Source organism: Myotis yumanensis, unplaced genomic scaffold (assembly GCF_028538775.1).
Source record: "Myotis yumanensis isolate MYYU_CA2020_CCGP unplaced genomic scaffold, mMyoYum1.0.hap1 SCAF_6, whole genome shotgun sequence".
Taxonomy (NCBI): domain Eukaryota; kingdom Metazoa; phylum Chordata; class Mammalia; order Chiroptera; family Vespertilionidae; genus Myotis; species Myotis yumanensis.
In genome coordinates this window covers 33,462,805-33,488,740 of record NW_027223757.1, presented here as the reverse complement: position 1 = coordinate 33,488,740, position 25,936 = coordinate 33,462,805, and the positions used below count along the sequence as shown (strand labels likewise).

Here is a 25,936-nt window from a genome sequence, read left to right as displayed (position 1 = left end):
CAGAGTAAACAAGGCTAGAGAAGAGAAGCGTTGTAGAAAATGAGGTCAGAAAGGAAAAAAGCAAGGAGAGCCTTACAGTCCACTGTAAGAGAGGCTTTTACTCTAAGCATGATCTCATGTCTTAAGAGTATCATTTGGACACTATGTGCAGAACAGATTGTAAGAGGGCAAGATCTCTTAGAGGAGGCCGGATTAGGGGTCAACTGCAGTGATGCTGGAGAGAGATAATGGTGAGTTAGTAGTGGGGAGGGGGTCACAGTGAAACACAGTCTGATTCTGGATATATTTTGAAGGAAGAACCCATAAGATATAGATTAATTGTGGAATGGGAAAGTGGAAGAGAGACATCAAGGATGGCTCTAAGATTTTAGCCTAAGTGAGTGGAAAGATGGATGACAGCACATGAATTGGGAAAAGTTGTGGGGTAGAGTTCAGCTTTGAACACGTTAGAAGGTTGCGAGATTTAGCAAATAAAAATACAGGCCACCTGGTTAAATTTGTATTAAGTGTGTATTTACCTGATAACCTTAACATGTTCATTTTTAAGTGTCTATTGGACATCCAAATGGAGAAGTTGCAAAGGTATTTGGATTTCTGTATCTGGGGCATAGCTTTGAGCTGAAATTTTGTGAGTTGTCAACATGTAGATGGAATTTAAAACCATGAGACGAAATGCTGTAACAAAAGATATGAGTATAGATAAAGGAGGACAGGAGTGCTGTGCCTCTCCTACAAGAAGCCTAGGGAATGTCAACTTTTATCATTGTTGGGAAGAAAAGAGGGAGCAGCAAAAAAGTCTTAGAAAGAGAAACCAGAGTAGCAGCAGGAAAATAAAGCAAGTAGTGTGCTAGCAGCCAAATGAAGGATTTCTGGGAGGAAGGGAGTAATCTATTATGATATTATTGATAGAAATAATCCAATATAGAAGAAAATATCGGTCATGTATTAGAGAAAGAGACTAATTGCTAGAGCAATGTCCTTGACTAGATAGAAGGTGATAGGCTCATCAAGTCACATGTAGGAATGAAGGATGGCATCTAGAGTAGCAGACAGCAAGGCAAACAATCTATGATGAATGCTGGTGAGTAGGCAGAGAAGGAGGTGGAGGTTAGTGGTAGTTCTCTTCTAAATGCTTCGATTTTCTCCATGAAGTAGCATGCAAGGTCACAGTTGCAATTCAGGAGAGGTAAGGAAACATGTGGGTTTGGAAGAAAAAGAAGTCATGAGACATACGCCTAGGTAGGGAGAGTGAACTGGTCAAGTATAGTATGATTAGGCAGCATTAAAGATCCTCTTAATTTGTGGCCATACTTTTAAATGGAAATTAGTTAACATGGTTTTATGAAAATAAAATTATATTTTATTATGGTGATACTAGAGGCCTGGTGCATGACATTCATGCACTGGGGGAGGAGGGGCAGGTCCCCCAGCCTGGCCTATGCCCTCTTGCAGTCTGGGACCCCTCAAGGGATGTCTGCCTGCCGGCTTAGGCCCACTCCCTGCAAAGTCCTTAGTGCTGCCGTAGAGGTGAGAGAGGCTCCTGCCACCACCACTGCGTTTGTCAGCCGTCAGCCCAGCTTCTGGCTAAGCGGAATTCCCTCTGTGGGAGCACACTGACCACCAGGGGGCAGCTCCTGTGTTGAGCGTCTGCCCCCCGGTGGTCAGTGCATGTCATAGCGACCAGTCATTCCACTTTATGGTTGATTTGCATATTAGAGTTTTATTATATAGGATTTGTAGCACTTCCACAGCAAACTTCCACAGCAAATAGGGCATCCAACCTTTATGGTAAAAATTAAAGTTAGGATTTTTAGAAGTGAGTGTTACCTACCAGGTAAGACTCAATTTGGATGAGTCTTAAATGTAATAGAAGTCCTCCATTTGCCGGCATCAATTTATAAGAATTCCTAGAGAAAGTCTTTTTTTTTTTTTTTTTTAGAAGGTCTTTTAAGTAGAAATGAATAAAGCCTTTAAAGACTCACTGAGAAAGACTAAACCCAGAATAAAGGAGATCTCTGTATACTTTACTAGGTAAGAAATTATAAAGGGCTCCTGAGAATAGTTGTCAGGTCCTCACAGGAAGTGGTAATAATTCTTAACCAGTGTTAAGAATCCATTTTTCTTGGGTGTGGAGAGAGCAGGGTGCCTGAAGAATGGCTTCTCTGTGTACAACACATCCAACAGCAACTTGGGCTTACTCCTCACGGGTGGCAGGATACTATGGCCTTCCTGTGACATTACGCCCTATACATAAAAAAAAAAAAAAAAAAAAAAAAAAAAAGAATCCATTTTTCTAAGTCTCAGAGTAAGTGTGGTGCTCTGAGACTGGCTTTGGCTTTCTTACTCAGAATCTCAATGATAAGTTCAAAAATGTGTTTTAGTTGTGTTCTAAACACAGTACGTACTTGGTGAGTACTGACTTTAAGCATAGACTTCTTTAATTCATTAGTTTCTACTGAGTATCTTGCTTTCCTCCAATGAGCTCAAGCTTTGAAAAATACAGACAGCCTGCCTTTCTAGGAAATGAGAGTGGTTGTATGATGTAGCTCCCTCCTTCTCAAACTAAGCAGAGTACACTTTGCCTGGTGGCCATGATCCCTGCCAGCTACATTCCCCCTGGTTTGATGAGTCTTTCTAAGGACAGCCTTGTCTGGCAACTGTATCAAAGAAAGAGCTATCTATTCTTTGGAAAAAATCACTTCCTTCTTCAAGGCTCAGTTAAAATTTTTTCGGTTGTGCTATGAAAGTTTTCTATAATCATTAAATATCTCAACAGCAAAAGCTTAAAGGCTTATAATGCCTCGAATACCTTTCTGTCTAACATGTTCAGTCCAATGACTCCTAAATATCAGTCCATAAATGCAATTGGCTGTCTGTGATGATATTTTCACTCATATGTGGTAAGAAATGAAAACAAAAAAAACAAAAAACAAAGCCATTGTAAGATTGCCAATTGTGATTCTGAGATGAAGTTCTTTCTAATTTGTGTGGTGATAGTGCATAATTCTTCTTTTTATGTACACCATGCTTAATTTGACCACTCCATGTTCTCTATTTACTTTAAAAATTTACTTGGTCCATTAAATACAAAAGACTGTGAACCAAATATTTAGTCCACACAGGACCCCAAGAAGAACAGAGCATATGTAGGGGTTTAGGAATACATAGAACAGGTAAAAAGAGAAGCAGTTCTCTTCATACAGTGATAAAAATCCATTTATGCTCACAGCCAGGAAAATTTAGCTCAGTATTTTTTAAAATTATTGCAATTAATACATACTTTAAATGTGTGACTTTGCTTATAAAATTTGTATGAACATTCCAGGTAAGTAATATAAAAATTATATAATTGACCTTTAAAAATCATCTGTGTTTTCTTTACATGGAAACCAGATGTTTACTTTTGTGACTGTGTGCTTACTTTCCTATTGGAGGCTGATTTAATACTTAGAAGGGCAAAATGTCAGAGGCAGATCCTCTGCTAGAGGCAATCAATCCCCTATATTTCAAAAGGTCCTTCTGAGTAATTTTTTTCCTTGAGTGTTTAGATACCTATGTAAACATCTAAAAAAAGATCCACAAAATATTTTGCAGTAAATACCTATAATCACAGAATTAACTTAGATTACTGTTTCAGTCATGTAGCATTTTATAAATAGATTTTATTTAGACCAGAATGAGAAAGAAGAATAAACATGAAAGAAATCTTATCCCTTGGATGACCATATCTTTCATGATATGCTTTCAGTAAAACATGTATAAAGTAACAAAAAAGTTGGAGAGAGAAGTGACATTCTGAAATTTAAATATTTTACTATGTTCTACAAATCTCTAATTACTTAAAAATTAGATTATTTTAAAATTAATTAATAGAAAATAATTTTCTAATTTTCAAATAAAAATGTAAATTATATCTTACCAATTAAAAATAGTATCATGGTGAGTGAGGTGATTTCTGAAATGAATACTTTTAATCATCTGCTGCCTATATTTCCCTTTGTATAGGATCACACAGAAATAGGCAGCTTAAAATTGAGACAAAGTCAGGGAAACCAAAAGAAGGTTGATGTAGCTGTGAAATCAAAGGTACTCATGATTGGTGGTGGTGGAGGTAAGTTTGGAAAGAAGGATTGGGTTTAGAGTGAAGGGCCTATGTGCTTTCATAGGAATTTTGGGAGCAATGATTGGGTTTTGGGCAACAGAGTAGTGGTCAAAGTTATATTTCTGAAACATCTCTGAAAGCACATCTGAATGAATGTAAAGAGGCTGTCTCAGGGCTATGAAGCTTTTACAGAGATTCAAGCAAGAAATAATGAAGGGCCAGGCCTATAAGCAGTGAGGGAAGAAGGACAGGAAGATAGATTCAAAATTTAGCTTTAATAATTGTATTCCCTTTCCTTCTATCCCTTTAGAGTGTTTTTTTGCACCATTTCAATCAAGGACTTTTTTTAAAAATACTTCACTGAAAGTTTGACCAAATAAAAATGTGATATTTGAGGGAGTAAAGGATATGAGGAGGAGAGCAGACATATTTTTCAAGAATAGAAGTAGGAGACTATGGGAAAAGCTCCCCTTCATATTGCAAGAGTCTGATTATTGACTCTTTTCTAAGTAATTGACTAAGATGTGAAAGAGAAACAGACATGACATTCTTGAAAGATTCAGTGTGACACAGTAATGTATACCACTACTTTTTTTTTTTGATGATACAAGCATTACACACAAGAATGAATCCTCTTGTACACCTACAATAAAGCTGAACCCTGTCTTTTTCTCGTCTTCTCCATTTGAAAGACATTTGCCAAGTAGCCTAGAACTAGAAATTTAACAAAGATTACCTGCTTTGCATCTTTACTGTGGTCAGCCCCATTTGGATAACCATTGATTCAGCAGCCCTCTTTCTCTGTTATAGAAATAAATTAAATTGGTCAGCCTGGCTTTTCTTTTCTTTTTTTTTGGGGAGGGGTGGGCTTTTCCTCAATTCTCCATAATATCCTTGGTGCTTGTAAATGGAAGACATTTAATATATTCTATGCACAGTTATACAGTTCATAAAGTTGTTCATCTCTTTTGCTTTGAAATAAGTTGCCCATAGAACATTTGGCTATCCTCTAGGGATAAATGAGTTTACTCATTTCTCCTCTTTGCTTCCTCCCTCTTGCTCCATCCACCCTACTTTAAGTCATTTGGATTTGGTGCTAGCCATTGTTCTGCAGCTGTCTCTGGGCTACCCAGGAGACTCCTCAGCTCATGCTGCAGTCAAGCACACAGAGCTACTGCTAGTTTCTTTTAAAAGGGCTGTCTCTTCCCTTGGTGGGAGCTGAAGCAGTGTGGTGGTAGTGGCTGGCCAGCAGATATAGTACACATGATGCCCCCAGCACTTTCCTCTGATGATCTGGGAGAGTACCTGCCTGCAGAAGTGACAATTAGTGACGCACCTCTTAGTCTAGCTCCCTTCCTTAGCTTACTTCTCCATACTCAGTCTCCAGTGAATTATTCCCATGATATAGGAATTCCAACTTGCAAACATCTAATCAGCAGTGAATTGGCCATGAATAGCATTTGGTTTCTTCTAGGGTCCTGAACGTGATTCTTATGGGTCCACATAAGCTACCAAAGAACCTCAGCTAGACCTTTATAGCTTTATTTATACACATAGGATGCATGAAAATGCCGTGCAACTAATCAAAACAAACCTAACAAATCAATGAGTTTAAACCCGGTCCAGGGTTTTTTTAGATCAAATTATTTTTATCTCCCCCCCCCCTTTTGATGGAATTGAAACCTGCTTAGATATAATCTGATAGTAATAAGCAAATAAATACATTTTATGAAAAAAACTCCTGAAAAATGGGAGAAATACTTAGAATCAATGGGTAAAAGTAGTAGTAGAACCAATCAATCATCAATCAAACAAATATCTTAGTCCATGGCCAAATGTACTAATTAATTCTGACCAGAATTAGAACCACCTCAGACCTGGGCAAGGACAGTCTCTGCTCTGGGTCCTATATTTCAGAGAGCCCTGCATGTCACAGGCACAGACATTTATGGAATACAAAACATGTGGGCCAGCTGTCAGTTGGGATCTGACACTTGTGACCTATAACCCTAAATATCTGCTCTTGTGACTTATATCATTTAGGCCACAAAGAAATGGATGCCTGTCCTACATCTCCTGCCCTATGACCTTGAAATGAAAGGTGACTGCATACCAACACCATGAAGGTCTGAGGCATGTACAGCTGCTGACATCAGACTCAAACAATGCCTAGGTAGTTTTCTCATGCACATGTGCTAATCAGTATTCTGCTAAATACTCAATGATATAATCTGAAGGTCTTCAATCTTTTTTTTTCTTTTTCTTAGTAGCTCTCTTTTTTTTAATACTTTGCTTGGCAAACTCTAACTTCTGGTTTCCTTGAAGCCTGATTCTACCTCCTCAACTCATGGAGTTTGCATTTAGGGGCGGCAGTTAGATAAAGAAAGGTGCTTGTCCAATGGAAATGTCTGAGCTCTCATAGAAATTACACTGCAAGGGATGCTGAGGAATTGGAACAGCTAACTTACATTAAGGATAACTTTTCCCAAAGGAAGTGATGGTGGCCACCCCGGGCATCATTAACCACATCAAGCATTTCCTGAGCTTTGTAAGACAAGACATAGGGGAGAAATGACTTCCCCATCAGCCAGGATTGCTCCTTATGTTTTAATTTAAAACTTAATGCTGTGCTCCATCCTCAAGTGTCTCCGCATTCGCTGAAATGTCAGGAATATGCCACTGGGGACTTAATATTTTATGTAGGAGAAATGTTAGTTTTTTATAACTTTGATCCTGTATCTGCCTACCAAGTTTCCTACTGCAGTGCTTGCTTGGCTCCTGTCATCTGTGGAATGATAGTGGAGATATTTCCAGTTATGTTCTGTGACAAGGCAATACTAAATAGGAGTCTATTTTGACAAACACTGTTTTTTGTTTGGTTATCTTCCTGCACAAGCGTGAGAACTCCATTATCAGAGGTCTTGGGATTTCCAGATTTAGATGGCTCTAATTGGCAAGCAGATCACAATGACAGAGATGGCACTTGCATGGGGAAGCACATTCATGGATCATTGACACATCTAAGAATACAAATGATGGAGCATGCAGGACTCTTAGAAATATTTCAGCACCAAGCAGTAGTTATATTTATAGACAAAGCACCTAGACAGCAAGAAAATACAGTCATTGCCTCAGGTACGTTTGCAAAAATCTGTTTTATAAATTCCAAAGAGAATAGATTTTCTAATACTTTTACCATTGTGTATTACCATGACTGTTTAGATTTGTAAGCTGCATTTATCTTGTATTATATTTATAACATGCTTCATTTACAAAGCACCTTCCTGTAAAAATTATTTTTACTTCTTACAATAATCCTCTAAGATCAGTATTAATATTCTTATTTTATAAAAGGAGAAATAGAGGCTCAGAGGATAAGTGAGTTGGTGAAGGTCACAAGGAGTGTGAATACAAAAGGCAGGATACTCACCAGTGCTCCCCTGTGACACAAGCCTATTCCTCCACTCGGCGCAGCACAGATGAACAATGCACTGTTCAATAGCAATCTTTCTCTTTTCAAAAAGTCTCAAAGGTTTTCATGTTGTAAATTTAACTTACACTTAAGTCTCTCTCATCTTATAAGACCTCCACTTTTTTGTAGCTGTGACTTACCTCTTGCTTTTCCTTCTCATCTAAACACTGACCGCATGGGCTATAGTCCCTGTCCCCGTTCACATCATTCATCTCTAAATTCTAAGCAGCCTGGTTTCTGTAGCCACCATACTTCGTAGAATCAACAAGTACCTCCTAATTCATGAAATTAAATGTATATTTTAAATGCTTTTCTGAGATTATGTTTCTATTGAAATAGCTATAAAATGACACTATCTTTAATGATACTTTTTGCCTTGCCTTTAATAGCTAATGTGTCTGAAACTAATAAGATAGCTTTATTTTTCCATTCTTTTACTTTTAAACATCCTGTGTTCTTAATATTAAGATGTTATCTCTTTAAACAACATATATGTGAGTTATCAAAATCCAGTCTGAAATTCTTTGTCTTTTGATTGAAGTCTTTAGTCCATTTATATTTAATATGCTTTAACTTATATCTACCATTTTGTGGTTTCTTTTTGTTTTTATTTTATTTTATTTTTACCTGTTATTTTTATCCCTTTGTTATTTTTCTCTGTATTAATCAAATATTTTTAATATGCTATTTTTCTAGTAATTTAAAAAATATTTTAAGCATATTTATTTATGCTTTTTGATTTAAAAATTATGTACCTACTTATTTTCTAATTCTACTGCTTTTTATCCCTTTCTGAAATTTTGTGTTGCCATCTAGGATAGTTGCCTCTGCCTAAAATCTCTCTTTAATTTTTCTTGGAAGGCAGCTTTTTTTTAATCTGAAAACCTCTTATTTTTCCTTTTTTTTTTTTTTTTTAAAGGATGCTTCCTATGAGCATAAAATCCTGTTAGTAGTTTTGTTTTGTTTTTCACACTTGAGGAATGTCATTGCACTGCCTTCTGATTTCACCATTTCTGTTGAGAAGTCAGCTATCTTTCTGTACTTTTGTTTCTTTAAAAGTAATGTGTCTTATTTTTCTTCTGCTAATTTTAAGATTTCTTTGTCTCCCCCCACCCCTCAGCTTTTTAAATTATGCTATACCTATCTGTGTTTTCTTTACAGTTTCTTTCTTGGGGGTTGCAGAGATTTCTGAAAGTGTAAATTGAAGTCTTTTATAGTTTTGAAAAATTCTAACTAATTATCTCTTCAAATATTTCTTCTGCCATATTCTCCTTCATTTATGTCTAAAACTCCAATTACAGGCATACCTCAGAGATATTGCAGGTTTGGTTCCAGACTATTTCAATAAAGCAAGTATAACAATAAAGCAAGTAGCCACATGAATCTTTTGGTTTCCCAGTGCATATAAAAATTATGTTTACACTATGCTATAGCCTATTAAGTGTGCAATAGTATATGTTTAAAAGTGTGTATACCTTAATTAAAAATACTTTATTGCTAAATAATTCATACCACCATCTGAGACTTCAGTGAGTCATAATATTTTTGTTGGTGGAGACTCTTGCCTCAATGTTGAAGGCTGCTGACTGATCAGGTTGTTTATGGCGGGGGTAGTGGTTGAAATATTTTAAAATAAGACAGTGATGAAGTTTCCTGCATCAGTTTGTTTATAAAAACTCAATATCTGTGATGTGCAATAAAGCAAAGTGCAATAAAACTTGGTATGCCTGTATGTATATGTATGTATGTGTGTGTGTGTATATATATATATATTTGCCTTTTTAACCATGTCCCACTTGTGTCTTTTATTCCACTTTATTTTTCTCTTTGCTTCCATTTATATTTATTTTCTATTGATCTGTCTCTGAATTCACTAATCTTGCCTTTTGTTATGTGCAACCAGCTCTTAGTTCGCAATAATGAGTTCTGATTTCAGATATTTTGTTTTTTAGCTCCAGAATATTTGATTTACTGTATTGAAACAATTCTTTATTGAAATTCCCCATCTTTTTCTTCATTTTGTTCAGCTTTTTCTCTATTTTCCATAACATATTATGTGTTATCATTTTAAAAACACTATATACTAAGTCCAATATTTGGATCATTTGCAGATCTGCTTCTACTATCTAAATTTTTAGAAACATTTTCTCATTGCTTCATGTTTATATTAATTTTTTATTATACTCTGACAATAGTTTATAGCAGTAACAGCAATAAAGTGTTTTGTTATTTTTTAAGTCAATTGGGCTCTAGTTGGTTTGGCTCAGTGGATAGAGTGTCGGCCTGCAAGTGAAGGGTCCCAGGTTTGATTCCAGTCAAGGGCACTTGTCTGGGTTGTGGGCTCAATCCCCAGTAGGGGATGTGCAGGAGACAGCCAATCGATGATTCTCTCTTCATTGATGTTTTTATATCTCCCTCTCCATCTTCTCTGAAATAAATAAAAATATATTTTTTAAAAAAGTTAATTGGGTAGAAAGAATGGATGATAACTTTAATCGAATCAGATAGTAAGTTGTATAAGAGCTCGGTTGAAGTTTTAGGAAGACTCAGTTTATGTCTGACCCACTGTATCTTGTTCTCCCAGGGCTACTGAGAACATAACTGTGAATCACAGATTTGATTTTGCCTTTCAAAGGTAGAACCCCATCCATGTAGTCCTCATTTCCACAGCTTTCTAATGTCTGTAAAAAAATTATTTTGTAATTTATCAGATTTTATCTAAATGTTATAGAAAGAGTTTTTTTTAAAAAAAATTTACACTTACCATAGTGAATTACAAAATGCTCTCAGGGGTTAGGACCTTTGTGGAGGATGCGTTCTTAAGTGGCTTAGCATTTATGCCTAGCGTAGGGGTAATAAATACTTCTCATCCACCCAATCCTAAAATAGTATGCTAATCACCTTTATGGGTAACTTTGGTTATCTTTCTTTTTATTTTAAAGAAAATGTTCCCCATTTGAGAGTTTTGTCACCCATTCATTTATTTATTACACAAATAATATGGAGGATCTTCTATAAAGTAGAAACAGTATTAAGAGTGGGCAAATTAATTGATAAGGTTTCTTTGCTGTTTTAATCTGAGTACCAGACATGTAACCTACTGAGTCTTACGTAAAGTTGTACTTAATTGTCGTGAATAGCAAAGACCACCGTGGCTTTGGAGGTACAAGTATCCAATCAAGTCCAAGTACCAATTGACAACAGAACTCAGTGATTCCATGAATCCAAACTGCATCCACCATGAAGATCTAGAATTTGATATGGGCAGCTGCAATTTCTTCTGAATTGTGACAAAAGATTTATAAAGTCATTTGATTAGCTGCTAAGTTAAGGAAAAAGACATGACTACCAAGAACAAAACCATTTGAGAGAGGTAGGAATTCTATGTGCTGGATGACTGTTGCATCAGTGAGGCCAGATGGAAATAAAGAGCTTAAATACACTTGTGAATGCACACATAGCTCTTTCTGGGGGCGGTGCTCTCATCTTATTATTCTCCCTTCTGACCTCCCTTCCCTTCCCTTAGCCACTGCTGCAATGTAGTCCACTACATTGAGACATCTTGTTTCATTTACACAATTATATTGCTTTCCAGATACTGAAATTCTGGTTTAGTGCCAGCTAACTTGGTCGCACCACTGCAAATTCCTTGCTCAAACTCAGAAACTTGAGCGTAGTTACTACCCTTCTAGTAGATGGAAGCAGAGAACAGACTGACAGATCTCAGGGGGAGGGAGGGGAGGATTCAGGAAGAGATTAACCAAAGAATTTATATGCATAGCTCATGGAGACAAAAATAGTATGGTGAAGGCTGGGGTGGGGCAGGGCAAGGGTGGAGGGAAGTAAAGGGGGAGAGGGGATGGGAAACATCTGTAATACAGTCAACAAATTTTTTTTAAAAAAGAGTCCTTTTGCCTATGCGGTATAATTTGAGAAGCACCCTCCTGGAGTCCTATAGCCTGGGGAATACTACCTCATCTCTAGAAGGATCCACTTCTTCCAATTAACTTATGGCCTGGAAGGAGGACCAGGGTAAGAATATGATGCTAGCTCATATTTTCCCAGAATTTCCTGGGTGCCAGGCCCTGTACTAAGTGCTTTACATATATTAACCATTAACTCCTTAAAATGATGCTGAGAGGTATATTCTACTATTTACATTTTATAGAAAGGAAACAAATGGGTAGAAAAACTTGCCCAAAGCCATACAGTTAGGCTGCGGTAGTGCAGGATTTTGAAGTCACAAAGTCCAGTGCTGTAGGCTGGACTCTACCATCTCTTCCTGCCAGCCTTTGAGTCAGTTAAGGTCACCTGGTACAGGAACAGGAGCTAGCCAGTGCTTCCCTTTTAAGAGTGGCCTTAGGTAGGTAGCAAGTCAGTGGTGGGACCACAACATTGTTTAAGAGAAAAGAATCAAGCCTTTCTGAAGCCCAAGTTAAGCATTTTCTCCGTAAGGCTCATAGGTATGTGTTCAGGATTGTGAATCTAGGTCTAGAAATGAAGAGAAAATAATACACAGTATTTCTTTGTTTCAGGCATGTATGCCTGTTTGGGGTGGAGGTGAGGGTTTGGCGTGGTGATCAGAGATGCTTACATGTGTTTCGCAACAAGCAGGGATGATGGAAAGGCTCTCAGTAGGCATGTATCCCAGGCAAGCCATACCTGAGCGTACAGGTGCCTCATTTGAGAAAAAGGCAACCCAACTGAGTAACTGCTATAGAGAAAACAAAAGTGAAAAAAATTGTATTTAATCTAATAAACTGTATTTATTTTTACTAGGTTTGGAGGCAAAATTCCTCCGTGTTGATATATCACAATCAATGAACTTTTTCTTAAGGTTTGGCTTTCCAAGCTGAAAGCATACTCTTGACATTGTATGAGAATAATTTTCCTTTTAAAAAGTTATCTTGTTGCATTTGAGAATCTCTACACCCCAGGATGGTGACTATGGGAGCTGAATCCCTGGAGACTGAAGATCAGAGGCAGAAAAGGAGTGTAGGGATGGTGAAGGTAAGATTGGTATAAAACCCTCGTAATCTGTTCATATTCAAGTGGTAGCCCTGGCAGAATGACAATCCCGGCTTACAAAGGGATGTATTCCATCATTTTTCTTGGGAAGTCAGTTGCCTGACAGAACACATTTTCTCATAGAAAGAATACTGTGAATCGTAGGTGGTGTTCTGGACAAACCACAGAAGCCAAGCTACGTGAGAGCAAACAAGACCAATGTTGAAAGTGGCTGGCTACTTTACATTTTGAGGAGCGGGGCCGCCGTCCACTGGAAAATATTATGAAAGCTATAGACCACTGCTCCAGAAACACACGCATGCATACAAAGCAAACATCGAGATTGCGTCCATATTTTAGCTATTGTACATATGCTGTGATGAATGAATATGGGGTGCATATATCTTTTAGGACTAGTATTTTTATTTCTTTAGGTAAATAGCAAGCATGAAAATCACTGTGTCATAAATAGTTCTCTACTTTTAATCTTTTGAGGATACTATCTGCTACCTGAGAACCTAAATATGACGTACTATGAGCTAAACAACTTTAAATTCTGTTTACCTGGTGAATTTACAAATTGTTCTGGATTTTTTATGTGGATAATATAGAGACATATTATTTTATGTCTAATAACAAAATAAAGGCTTTTAGATTTATGAATTCTACTCAGAACATGTTGACAATTTTATAACATTTTTACAGTTACAGGTGATTGATATTCATTTTTCCATTCAGTACCTCTGAGAAGCAAACTCAATGTCTGGGAAAGATAAGTAATATTTATTTTACAAATAGTGTTCATTCATTCATTTGTCCATTCATTCATTTTTCATTCATCCATTTGTTTGGAATCTATCATGGCAGGCATGTACTGGGGACATAAATCTGAATAGTGCTGACCTACAGAATTGGTAGTTGTGGAAGATGCTGTCAGTGTCCCACTGTACTCTTCACGTGCTGAAGGCAAGTAGATAGAAAACGGCAAATTCAAGTTAATGACTATGAATTGTAACATTTAGCTTTTAACACCTTTGATGCTTTGACTGAACGCATACACCCACCTCGGACTCCCTGGCTGTAGGAACCCAGGTATCAGCCAATAATAAAAGGGCATTCAGTGGATATGCCCCCCACTTTTCTCACCCCTTTGTTGAGACAGTTTTGAAGAGCATTTGCATTGTCTCACAGAGTACCCAACAAATTCGGGCAGCAGTCCCCAGTGGTAGCAGACATGATGACGTATTTATTGACTGCACTGTATTTATTCCTTTACTTTTTAAAATTCTGCACTTATCTACAAGTGTTTTCTGGGATCAGTTTGCAAATAAGCTAGCTAAATTCTGATTCTTGTCTAAGGGTTTGTTTCTGTAGGAACTCAAACTAAGAGAATATGTACCAGACGTAATGTTAGTAACTATTATTTTATTTAATCTTTGAAATAACGATGAAATGAATATTACTTTACTTTGAAGATTAAGAAAATCCTTAACACTAAGTCTCAGAGTGGTCAGGAAAATAATCCAAGACTGTGGCAGACCTGGGATTTTATTCTCAGTGTATCTAGTTCCAAAGTTTACTATCTTCTCAGTGTCATTATAAACATGACAGTGGCAGTGATAACAATAGTATATCTAGAGAATAATAACTATAAGTTAAAATTCATAGCCATTCATTTCAATTAGCCATTTTCCTTCTGTTTTCAAAGATAATTGTCTTGCTTATGTTTTAATCTTTTTAAAAATGTTCTCTTAATTAAGACAGTAATTCAAAGTTAAATTGGCTTTCTTTCCCAAGTCACTTGTTTGTAAGGGTCCACCCTCCCACAAATGGGCAGACAGTCACACTGTGGCATCACAGGACTCTTCTAATTAAAAAATGGTCACATTTTGTGCTCCCAAGCTACTTGAAATTTTTATTAGTAACTTCACTGTTTTAAGGTTTTCTGGACATTATTGCTTTTTAATTGGATTTCATATAGAATGTATCTTTTTGACAAGGTGAACCTATTTGCTTCTCTTTGTCTTTTCTCATTGTCTACTACAGTGATTCTCAAACCCTAGTCCATGAAGAAGAAAAAAAAAATGTTATGGGAAGAGTTTTCCTCCAGTAATCTGTTTTAAATTACCTACATCAGGAGGTTTAAATAGTTGTTTTGAAATGACATGCCATTGTTAAGAATTCCAGGAAGTCACAAGTGTGGTCATATTATAGATTGCCATTAATGAATATGCATAGTTTGTACACTTTCCTTTAAGTGGCACAATGGCTACTGGATTAAGCTGGCATAAATTACTTATGCATTATACCATTAATTTATTATATATTGGTGATATTATTTGGGTCTTTATTGATAATTTTCTGATATAATTAATTAGTCTCTGATGAAGGGGTTTGTTCTTTATCTCTATCATGAATCAGTACTGATATTTCTTCAGTACTTAAGAAAGCCTCCTGATGAAATAAATATGGGAAATATGAATCTTTAGGTCCAAGTTCTCAGAATGAGAAATCTAGGAATTTCTCATTCCCCACCTAGCTCTCAGCCCCATGACCTCTCTGATAGTCCTTTTCTCAAAATGCAGTTTCTTGAATTTGATACACTTTTCAGTTCTCTGCACTTGCTGGTAATACTTCCTTTGTCAGGAAGGTGCTCCCTCTCTTCTCCACTTAATGAAATCCTTTACAAGCCAATCCAGATATGAATTGTTTCTGAAAGCCTCTTTCTCTGCTCAGGGGTTATTGTTCTCTCCTTACTCTCATTATAATTTTTACATATGTTGATCACAGACCTATAATGTATTATTTATTAAAATATCTGTCTCTTCTACTAAGTGAGGTGTTCTTAAGTCCAGGTCATCTTTTTATTTGTGTTAGAGTTTAGCATAGGGTCTGGAAACTGAAGATATTTTAAAAAATTCTTAGGGAATGAATGCTTGCAGATATTGTGTGACCTTTATTTTTCTTCCCTCCTTCTGTCTTCCTTCTATCACTATGAGATTTGTAGGATCTCTGTGTTTTTATATATCATCTATTCACTGACTACCTACTTTATATAAACCACTATGTAACTGCTATAGAGAAAACAAAACTGAAAAAAGAAAGACATGTTTTTTTAGTTCAGTGAATTTAAAGCCTACTATTAACTATTGATGGCCATTGTAACTTGGGCCCTGAAAGAAATATATTTTACATATTATATATATATTATTAATAGAAGAATGTGTCACATAATTGTTATTTATAAGGAGAGGTCCTTGTCCCTGCTTGTTGTTAATGGAAGTAGGCTTCTTGCAATATCCCAAGAAAAGGAATTTTCTGAGACTTGCACAGGAGGATAAGATATCATAGAAAGCTTTATTTATGAGGAATCAAACCCCTGAATTTCCCATTTCCCTTTGTTGGACCAAGGAATAGTGTACCATTATCTGTGGCTTTCATAGGACTAGAATCAAAACCAGTGTCCAAACTTTTTGCTCCATATTGGAACAGCTTCCAGTCCAGCCTCAGGCTAGCTTAGTTTGTGTTCCCCATTGCAGTCCATCAGTCTATTCAGTGTAGGGTTCACATGGCCATGGCTATGGGAGGGAGCACAGGCAGGATTAAAGCCAAAGGAACCAGAGAACCAAGAGAACCATGAGCCAAGTGAGCCAGTCACAACAAGCAAGAGGGCTCCTTTGTTTAGGGGATTATGTATTCCCAAATTTTCACAGAATTGCAATGGCCCTGTTTACTCTGGCCAATGAACTCTGTTTCTAGGTTTAACTGACAGGCAAGTGCCTTACCTATGTCTTCCCAACTTCACGGCACATGTGCCCATCTCCCCTTTGTTGGATTCCTTCTCCAGTGAGCTGTAGGGAATGGACTGGTGTTTCCTTAGGGAGTATGAAATAGCAGCTTCATGGTTAAGCTGCCAAAATGGCCATGCTTATAATGTCTGGCCTCCTTTTTGCTCCTTTCCTAATATTAATAACTAGCTCATTACAATAGTATCATAATTACTTTAGGTTCTTGTCACTCTGGCTCTGATAGTAATTAGATATGACAGCATTGTGATTATTTATTATTTGACCAAGAGCATGGAGATATGGTTTGTTTGCTATGAAAATAGTTGTATTTGATCAATCTTAAACATTTCAGGAATTTTATTTTTAGAAGCTAGTTCTATGAAAATTAAATCTGGACAACTCATTTCTCCAAATATCTTCAAAATTTAGCGTTGAGGAAATTTCAATCTGGCTTATTTTATTTATCTCAAAAACAGAATATCTTGCCCTAACCAGTTTGGCTCAGTGGATAGAGCTTCGGCCTGTGGACTTAAAGGTCCCGGGTTCGATTCCAGCCAAGGGTATGCACCTTGGTTGCGGGCACATCCCCAGTAGGAGGTGTGCAGGAGGCAGCTGATCGATGTTTCTCTCTCATGGATGTTTCTAACTCTCTATCTCTCTCCCTTCCTCTCTGTGAAAAATCAATAAAATATATTTAAAATGAAACACAAAAAAATAAAGTATCTCCACAGTGGGTACAGCATAGGCCTTGAAATACTTCTTTAAATAAAAATGGGGGCACCTTGATCAAACAGGTTTAGATATGACAGATGTGCACAAACACACCTTCCCTTAGAAATTCATATGCCTATTAATATATTAAAGATCTTTGAGATATTCACCAATGAAGAAACTTAAGTTTATTTCACTACTTTCCCCCCCACAAATTTCTTTGACTTCTAACACATTTTCTATATAACATCTAGAAACCTTGCATGTAATTAATTTTTTGAAGTGCATGGTGACATTGGTAGGTGTATTAGTATAACATTGGTTGGTGCCTTCTGATAATATGTGATGTAATAGTCCATTTCATTACCCATCATAAATACTCTGACAGGTGGAGAAAGGAGCAAGAGAAAGTGTCTGCTTCAGGCTGAACACCTTTGACCAGGTCAAAATGACCAGCGCAGAAAGAGAGAACGGAACACTGTTTCAGGTTCAATGCAGAAGATCAACTGGAATCAACAAACTTGTAGGACAGAGCTCAGCACATAGTCAGAATCAGTTCTCAGGATTCAGAATTGTGAAGAACTGGAAAATGTTATTAAATGAGATTGAGAGGAAAATCCTCTTTTCCGTATGATGGGTCCTGCTTTCAAAGACAAAGCTAGCTTCGAGCGCAGGCTGCCAAGGTCTGAAGTGGGAATTAGAGACCCAAGAAAGCTATCCGCCCCACTTTCTGAACAATGAGTCTGTACATTCCCAAACTCAAGAACACTCTTACCTCTGTCAAATAATGGGGATCTTTATATCTTCCCTTCTGATAATTTGAGCTCTTCTTTTCCTCCCTAGCTATTTAAAAAAATTGAGAGAGAATTAAGCTTCAGATAACTTTTCAATAATATTGCTTTTGTCTAATTTATAATGTACTTCAGTGGAAAAGTTTTCAAATTCAGGGCTTTTGGTTTTTATAAAATGATTAACATATTATTAATAATTTAATAGAAACATGTCTTCTTTTTTGATTGTATAAAATTGTAAAGTACTAGCCAGTGATGAGAAATTGGACCTCTTTTTTCAATTGAGACTCTGCTTTATGCATCTCTGAATTGCACATATTAGGTGTTCCTAAAATAGTGGTGGGGTTGAAGTCAGTAACTTCTGGAATTAAAGAGTGATCATGTACATAGGCAACATAAATGAAGACTATTGATTTATCTATAGTATTTTGATAGAGTCACTTAAATTTTCTTGTTTCAATTTGATTTTTTAAAATTTATTTACTAGTGTGTATCTGTTTGTTTCCTCTTGGCATGTCTGTGTGAGGCTGTAAAGAGAGCCAAGGTAAATGTACCATTTACCACCTACCTTATAGATGATGTAAGGATTTATTAAATAATGGTGACTCCTTTGTGATTCCTTCCCATCCTCAGGGCAATCCATACTGTTTCCTGTGGAGAAACCGTTGTGTGAATAACAAAAACGCTTTTTGATGGTGATGATGAAACCAAAGATAGGCTGCTTTTTTTAGAGGACAGATTCTCTAATGTTCTTTTATTGACAAAATGTTGGAAGAATGGAAAATTATGATCTTTGGTCTGAACCCACCTGGAGTTCTTCCCCAAATCAATTCCTTATTCAAACATATAATGTACTTCTTATAACTCCCTCCTTTCTCCTCAATGTCTTGCTCAGGGCAAGGCCAATGAGCTTTTGAAGTGCTCTGGCTTAGCTGGTTTTTAATCTTCCTTTTAAAAACACCATTTGTATCTGGAAATCTGATTCAGTTTAAACTGCTGACTTTAGCATTCTGAAAACTAAGATTTATAAATGCATAGTGACGATGTTAGGCAGTAATATAAGGTAATAAAATAACATGAGGAGTGGTTGATGTGCATGCTAGAAATGTATACTTCATACATTAAATACTGACTCTAAGTCATTTGAAAATCAAACATGCTTAAAAATAGAAAAGAGTTAAAGGTCACATTATGAAATATCTATAAATTGTAGTCTTTAAGTCTCACTGATCAGAAGTTTCTAAGAAAAACAATAACAGTGATTGCAAAACTTCAGCTAAAACTATAAACACAGAATATTTTGTTGAATTATGTTGCAATTTCCCTTTACATTATTTTGCACTTAAGCTGAAATTTGTTTTTAGTGTCACACATTTTAATTTTTTGCAAGAATTTCCTAAGAGATGTTTGAAATGAATATTTTCCTGAAGAACCAGTCCTAGGTAGAGTAGAGAGGCCATGAAATAAATTAAGTGAACTATGTACTCCTTTTAAGATATAAGCTACTCAGCCCTAACTGGTTTGGCTCAGTGGATAGAGCGTCAGCCTGCGGACTGAAGGGTCCCCGGTTCGATTCCGGTCAAGGGCATGTACATTGGTTGTGGGCACATCCCCCGTAAGGGTGTGCAGGAGGCAGCTGATCAATGTTTCTCTCTCATCGATGTTTCTAACCCTCTATCCTTCTCCCTTCCTCTCTGTAAAAAAATCAATAAAATATATTTTTTTAAAAAGATATAAACTACTCATTCCTAATGCAACTTCAGAAGTGATATCTTTCATGATAAAAATCAAGTATCCATGTCCTTTGACCCAGCAGTCCCACCTCTGGGAACATAAGAACCCAGAAACACCAATCAGAAAGAATATATGCATGCCTATGTTCATTGCAGCACTACTTACAAATGCTAAGATCTGGAAACAGCCCAAGTGCCCATGAGTAGATGAATGGATAAAAAAGCTGTGGTACATTTACACAATGGAATACCATGCAGCTTTAAAAAAGCAGTATCTCTTACCTTTTACAACAGCATGAATGGGTCTGAAGATTATTATGCTAAGCAAAGTAAGCCAGTTAGAGAAGGACAAATATCACATGATCTCACTTACATGTGGAATCTAATGAATGAATAAACTGATGAACTAAATAGGTCCAGAGGCATGGATGCATGGAATAGAATGACAGATCTCAGAGGGGAGAGGAGTGGAAGGGATGGGAAGAGATTAACCAAAGAACATCCTATCTAATAAAGAGGGAATATGCTAATTGACCATCACACCCTCACAAAGATGGTGGCGCCCACAGCCAATAAAGAGGGAATATGCTAATTGACTGTCACACCCTCAAAGATGGCGGAGCCCACATCCACAAGATGGTGGCACCCAGTCCCCTCAGCCCCGCCAGGGTGGCAGATGTGCTGCACGGCTGGGCCTGCCCCCAGGCGGGTCAAGCCATTCCGCGCGCCTGCCTCCAGAGTCCCTCAGTCCCCTCAGCCTCCCAGCCGCCCAGGGCCAGCGTGAGGTGCAGGCAAGCCTCGGATGGCGGCTGCCCAGCCACCCAGGGCCACCTGAGGCTTAGGTAACCAGGGCCGGCTGAGGCTTGTGCTGCCAGCAGTGGCAGCAGCAGAGGTGTGATGGAGGCGTCGCCTTCCCTTGATCTTCGGGTCACCTCCTGCCCCTGAGGGCTCCCGGACTGTGAGAGGGTGCAGGCCGGGCTGAGGGATCCCCCCCTCCCAGTGCATAAATTTTCACACACCAGGCCTCTGGTATATGTATAACCCATGGATACTGACAATAGTGTGGGGAAGGCCTGGGCTGGGTGGAGGCTGGGTGGAAGAGGGAAAAGGGGCGGGGAATAGGAAACATCTGACAACAGTAATACTGTCAACCATAAAAAATACATTTGAAGCCATAGCCAGTTTGGCTCAGTGGATAGAGCATTGCCCTGTGGACTGAAGGATTGCAGGTTCGATTCCAGCCAACGGCACATGCCCAGGTTGCGGGCTTGATCCCAAGTAGGGGGCATGCAGGAGGCAGCTGATCAATGATTCTCTCTTATCATTGATGTTTCTATCTCTCCCTCTCCCTTCCTCTCTGAAATCAATAAAAATATATTTTAAAAAATGCATTTGAACTTGTCAAATTTCACATCAGTAGCCCAATTAAAATTTGCCAGATTAAATTTTTAGAGAGCATATTTTACCTGAACTTCTCAGTGAATTAAAGTAAATTAAAAGAAATAAAATAAATTTCATTTAAAATAAAGTATCTAAAACATTCGTGCCAATTTATCATATGCATTTTATTCAGAATTGTCTTAGTTATAGACAAAGTCTGAATCTAGGTTGGAAGTAGCCTATCTCATGCTCCCAGAATCTGGAGTTTTTGAATTACAGAAGGACACTTCCCTTGCTGAGACCTATTCTTACTGTTTACAGTGAGCATTGGGTCTACCCTTTGGGCTTGTCACCAGGCGAAGACTCAAGTAGAATAATGCTCTGAGACCATTTGTTCTAATGAAAGCAATTTGTTATGAGCTGAGGGGAAAGTGTCCTTTGTCCTTCTGCCAAACACAGCCTTGCTCTGTGTTTGTTGAGTTTGTTCAGATTAATGAGGATACTACAAGATGCTTTAAGGCAAAATGCATTAGTGAAAAGATGCAAAGTATTTTTCTAAAACAGTGCCAAATACTACTGATGTGTATCCTGTTTTCAAACATTGAGTATGAAAACTGCTTAAAATTAATTATCCTTAAGTGTATTTTCCTACATGGTGTTCATATGGCCCCATCATTCATTTGATAAGATGTTTTTGAGAATCTTATTTTTTTTTTGAATGATGGTAAGAATTGTGTGGATGGAAATAGAATTTATAAGACCACACAATTTAGAATTTATGGTTATTACACTTAAAAAAAATCATGACCAGAATGTATCATTCCATTTTGTACTTCATAAGTCCTTCATGTTAAGATCATTTAGGGAGAAAAAAACTATAACTGCCCCTGAAAAGTAGCATGTCAAAAAAAAAAAAAAAGAAGAAGTGTAACATAGGAACAAAGGTAAGGAACCATCTTGGAGAGAAAAAACATGGCCGGGGCATATCAGATATTGTTATAGTGCAGACTTTCAAGTGTTCTAATTACCTCATAGACTGAGAAATATATGCATTTGAAAAGACCTATCACCTGGATGTCTTTTTCAGTTAGGTTTCTCTATTTTTCAGTGACTTTAGCCTGACACCTCAATCCAGAAAGATTGAGTTTCATCTTCTTCACTCTTCCTTCTTTTGGGCTGTGACTATTAAGTGTTTATTTCAAACACTTTGTCTTCATTTCCTGTAAATTCTGTAACTTAGACCAGGCATCCCTTACCAAAGATCCTATGGGAGCTGGGCTGGGGCGGGGGGGGGGGGTAGGGGAGGAGGAGCAGGGAGAGGAGGGAGAAAACACATTTATCTAATTTGGAACTAAAATCAAAACATTCTGCTGAATTTTTATCAAGCCTTGTTCTGGATGACAGTGGTCTATAAGAGATAGCAAATAGTTCTTCATTGAGGAGATTTGCTGAACCATGCATCACCCTGGAGAATCATACTCAGTGAGATACATATCTTGATGCCTTTATCATCCTATTCAGGAAATCTTATTTTTTTTTTCATGAGAGTTTTAAGGCTTTAATGGTTCAGTTATTTGTGGGAAGTTCTGATCAGTTCCCACCTTATCATATTTTATAATGTTATTCAGAGAATTTTACATGTGAAGATTTGATTTTTATAATTTTCTAAAACATCAGATTATAACTTTTTATATATAGACTTTATGCTGGACACTGAGTTGAAATGTATTTAAATAGACCATCCTGTCATACATTAAGTGCCTACTGTGTTCTCTTTGCACTTTAAGCCATTTTCTGTAATTATTAATTTGTTACTCTTAGTGGATGTAATGCTGGTTAAAAGTCTTGGTTGGCTGGAACAGAGATAAATGGCTCCCGTGCTGCTGTCATGGGATTTCAGTCTTGTGGCCACAACATGCATTTCGATCCTGTTCTAGAAAAAGCAGCATGGAAGGTAAGGAGGAAATTCATCATTTTCAGTCAGGTGGCTCTTTAATTATAGGCCTCTTTGTTGAGGCTATTCACTTGGGTATCAATTAGGATCAAGTGTGATCGCTGGCTGTTGAAAACATATTCACTAAGAAAGGTATAGAGATGACCATTTTAGAATTGTCATAAACAGAATTGACATGTAGTCCCCTCAAACTGTTATCAGTCAGAAATTGGCTGTTACTATACTGGTGATATCCGAGATAATTGATTAAATCACAGGAAAACAATTTGCTTGTCACTTTCTTCATCTACAATAGGGATGGCAAGATTTTGCCACAGAGCTTTGTTAGGAATAACTGAAAACAGAAATGTAATTTTATAGGTCTTAACAAAGTCTTCATAGTTACAACAATAATAACAACATATGCCAGCTAAGAAGGTAATTGTACAGATAATTGGAAGTTGTACTTTTTTGGCTGCAATGTTATATTAAGATGTATAATAACATTGCTAAGATTGCATCAACATCCATAAGATTCAAATTAATTAATGGATTAATGCTGCATCTTAGTATTACCACACATCTGTATTAGAGTTAAATTATAAATTAAATGTACAAATAATAGATAACAGGCTAGCTTTTTGTTTTTAAATGTGAGGTTATATATTACTAAGAATATACAGTTTTAAAACCATAAATAGAAGAGATCAACAAATACAAAAGTCTAATTAAAGAAATTGCAAGTAAAGGAACTTGAGAGACAGAAATGCAAAGACATTTTAGCCCTATATTTCTGATACTCATAGACACTAAAAATTGTAATATTCCAAAAATATCCTAATTCTTGGTATAGCTGGAATTGTTTTCTGAATTTCACATATTGATTAACTGAATTAATTAGTTGGCCTTAGTGCCATTTAGATGTATTTTAAAATGTGAAGCAAGACCTAAAGAGGCAAGTAACCCAATAAATTAAATTATTTTAATTTAGAATTTTCTTTCTTTCCTTCCCCTACTTTCTGTCCTACTTTTATTTTTTCCTCTACTTCATTATACAAATAATTTTAACTGATTGTGATATTATTTTATTGTAGCAAAAAAGAAAATAAATCCTGACACTTTGAGAATATAAATATGTTTTTATTTATACTGATCATATTTATGTCACACTAAAAAAATTTGCTCATATGTACCTGAGCAAATTCTGAGGTCCTGAGTTTTAAATGGGGGCATGGTTGAACATGAGACTGTAAACTCTGTAATTTGGAGAACCCTTGATTCACTCTGTTGCTTGTGACTTACTCTGTGGTTCCCATATAATTCTAATATGGTGTGCCATAGCTGGCTGGCCATACATATTTGGCTCAGTGACCTCTTCATGGTAGTTGGTTTCTAGTGGGTGCTCCAAATCAGAGCCTATTCACTTGAATATATTCTTGTTGCCTCCCCTGGATACCTATGTGCACAAGAGAGACTTTCCTTAGTCCTCTGTCTTCAATGGCACAACACAGACAAAAGTTTTCAGATAATGACTATCTTATTCACTCTATGTTCTTTTGGCTGTGGGTGAAAAGTCAGGAATTAGGAAAACACCAGTATCAGATCTTCATGAATTTTCAGGTAGATTTGAACATTATTTTTTTTCAAAGGTTATAGAAAGGGTGATTATCCAACAACCTGAAAGAAAAAAAAAAATCAAGCCATAGGAATATAGGTTATTTCTTGAGCATAAGCCCTGGCTAGGTAGCTCAGCTGATTGGAGTGTGTCCTCCCAATATGCCAAGGTTCTGGGTTCAATCCCTGGTCAAGGCACATGTAAGAATCAACAAATGAATGCACAATTCAGTGGCCCAACTAATTGATGCTTCTCTCTCTTTCGCTGCCTTCCTCTCTCTCTCAAATCAGTAAAATAATTTTTTTTTTTAAATGTGTGTACCTTCTGGATTTGATTCAAGTTTGATTTTATTCTCCACAGATTTCTTCTATGTTGAATTTACATGAGGCACTTATATTTTATATTTTTACTCTATTTCTAACTGATTAATGGGTCATACATTTTATGGCAAAATTTTACTATACTTAGAAAAAGACATGAGAGAATATTATTCAAAATCGATTTGATTATCTTTTTTAATAACCAGGTTTATTTCCTTCTTTTAAGTCATACATATTCCCAATTGGAATTTTGCTAGAAATAGAGTCTAATCATGTCTAATTCCCTTAGTGGAAAAGCTGAAGCAATATAGGAAGGTTTTTAGAGACAACTCTATTATTTCTATAATAAGCATAATTTCACTGGCTTATTATACAAGACTTATTGAAGAGCTATTGAGTTATTGTATTTTGAATTGCAGAAAATTTCATAATAGTTGGCATATTACTATATAAATGAAATCCTGAATTTGTAGGCACTTACCAATAGAAAAGTTCAACTCAAAATAACATAAAGTAACTTACAACTTGTATGCTATTATATCATTATTAGTAATTATTTGTCCTAATAAATAATCTTAATAAATAGTTGTTTATTCTTCCATAGGCTTTTATTGGAAATAATTATCTTGGTTATTTGAAAAAATTATCTATTGTGAACAAAAAATAATATAGAATAAGTTAAAATAATTTTTCAAAATGGATTCTATAAAATGTCCTTTCAATGTGCTTTATATATACAAATAATATTTAATAAAACATATGGTAACATTGAATCAAATATAAACTAATTTTTCTTTATAAAAATTTGGACATTTTCACAGCTTTACTGAAGCATAATTGCCAAAATTATAATATATTTAAAGTGTACAATGTGCTGGGATGATACATGTATACATTCAGAAAGGATTCCCACAATTGAGTAAATTAACCCATGGGCATAGTGTTAATTAAAAAGCAAAATATAGAAAAGATTTTGGTCTAAATTTTCTGATTCTATACCATTATAATGCTATTGTTCAGGTTTACTAAATTATTAAATCATATTAGCTATGTTAATAGTACAAGTTCCTAGGAATTAAAATTT

General features: G+C 36.5%; 1 non-coding gene across 1 annotated transcript; it reads left to right on the top strand.

Annotated features, from left to right (window-relative positions):
* The first annotated feature begins 2,123 nt into the window (after positions 1 to 2,123).
* LOC139013397 (small nucleolar RNA SNORA11) lies at positions 2,124 to 2,252 on the top strand. The gene has a single exon (XR_011472039.1). It is a non-coding gene; the product is annotated as a small nucleolar RNA SNORA11 (small nucleolar RNA).
* Positions 2,253 to 25,936: the final 23,684 nt, after the last annotated feature.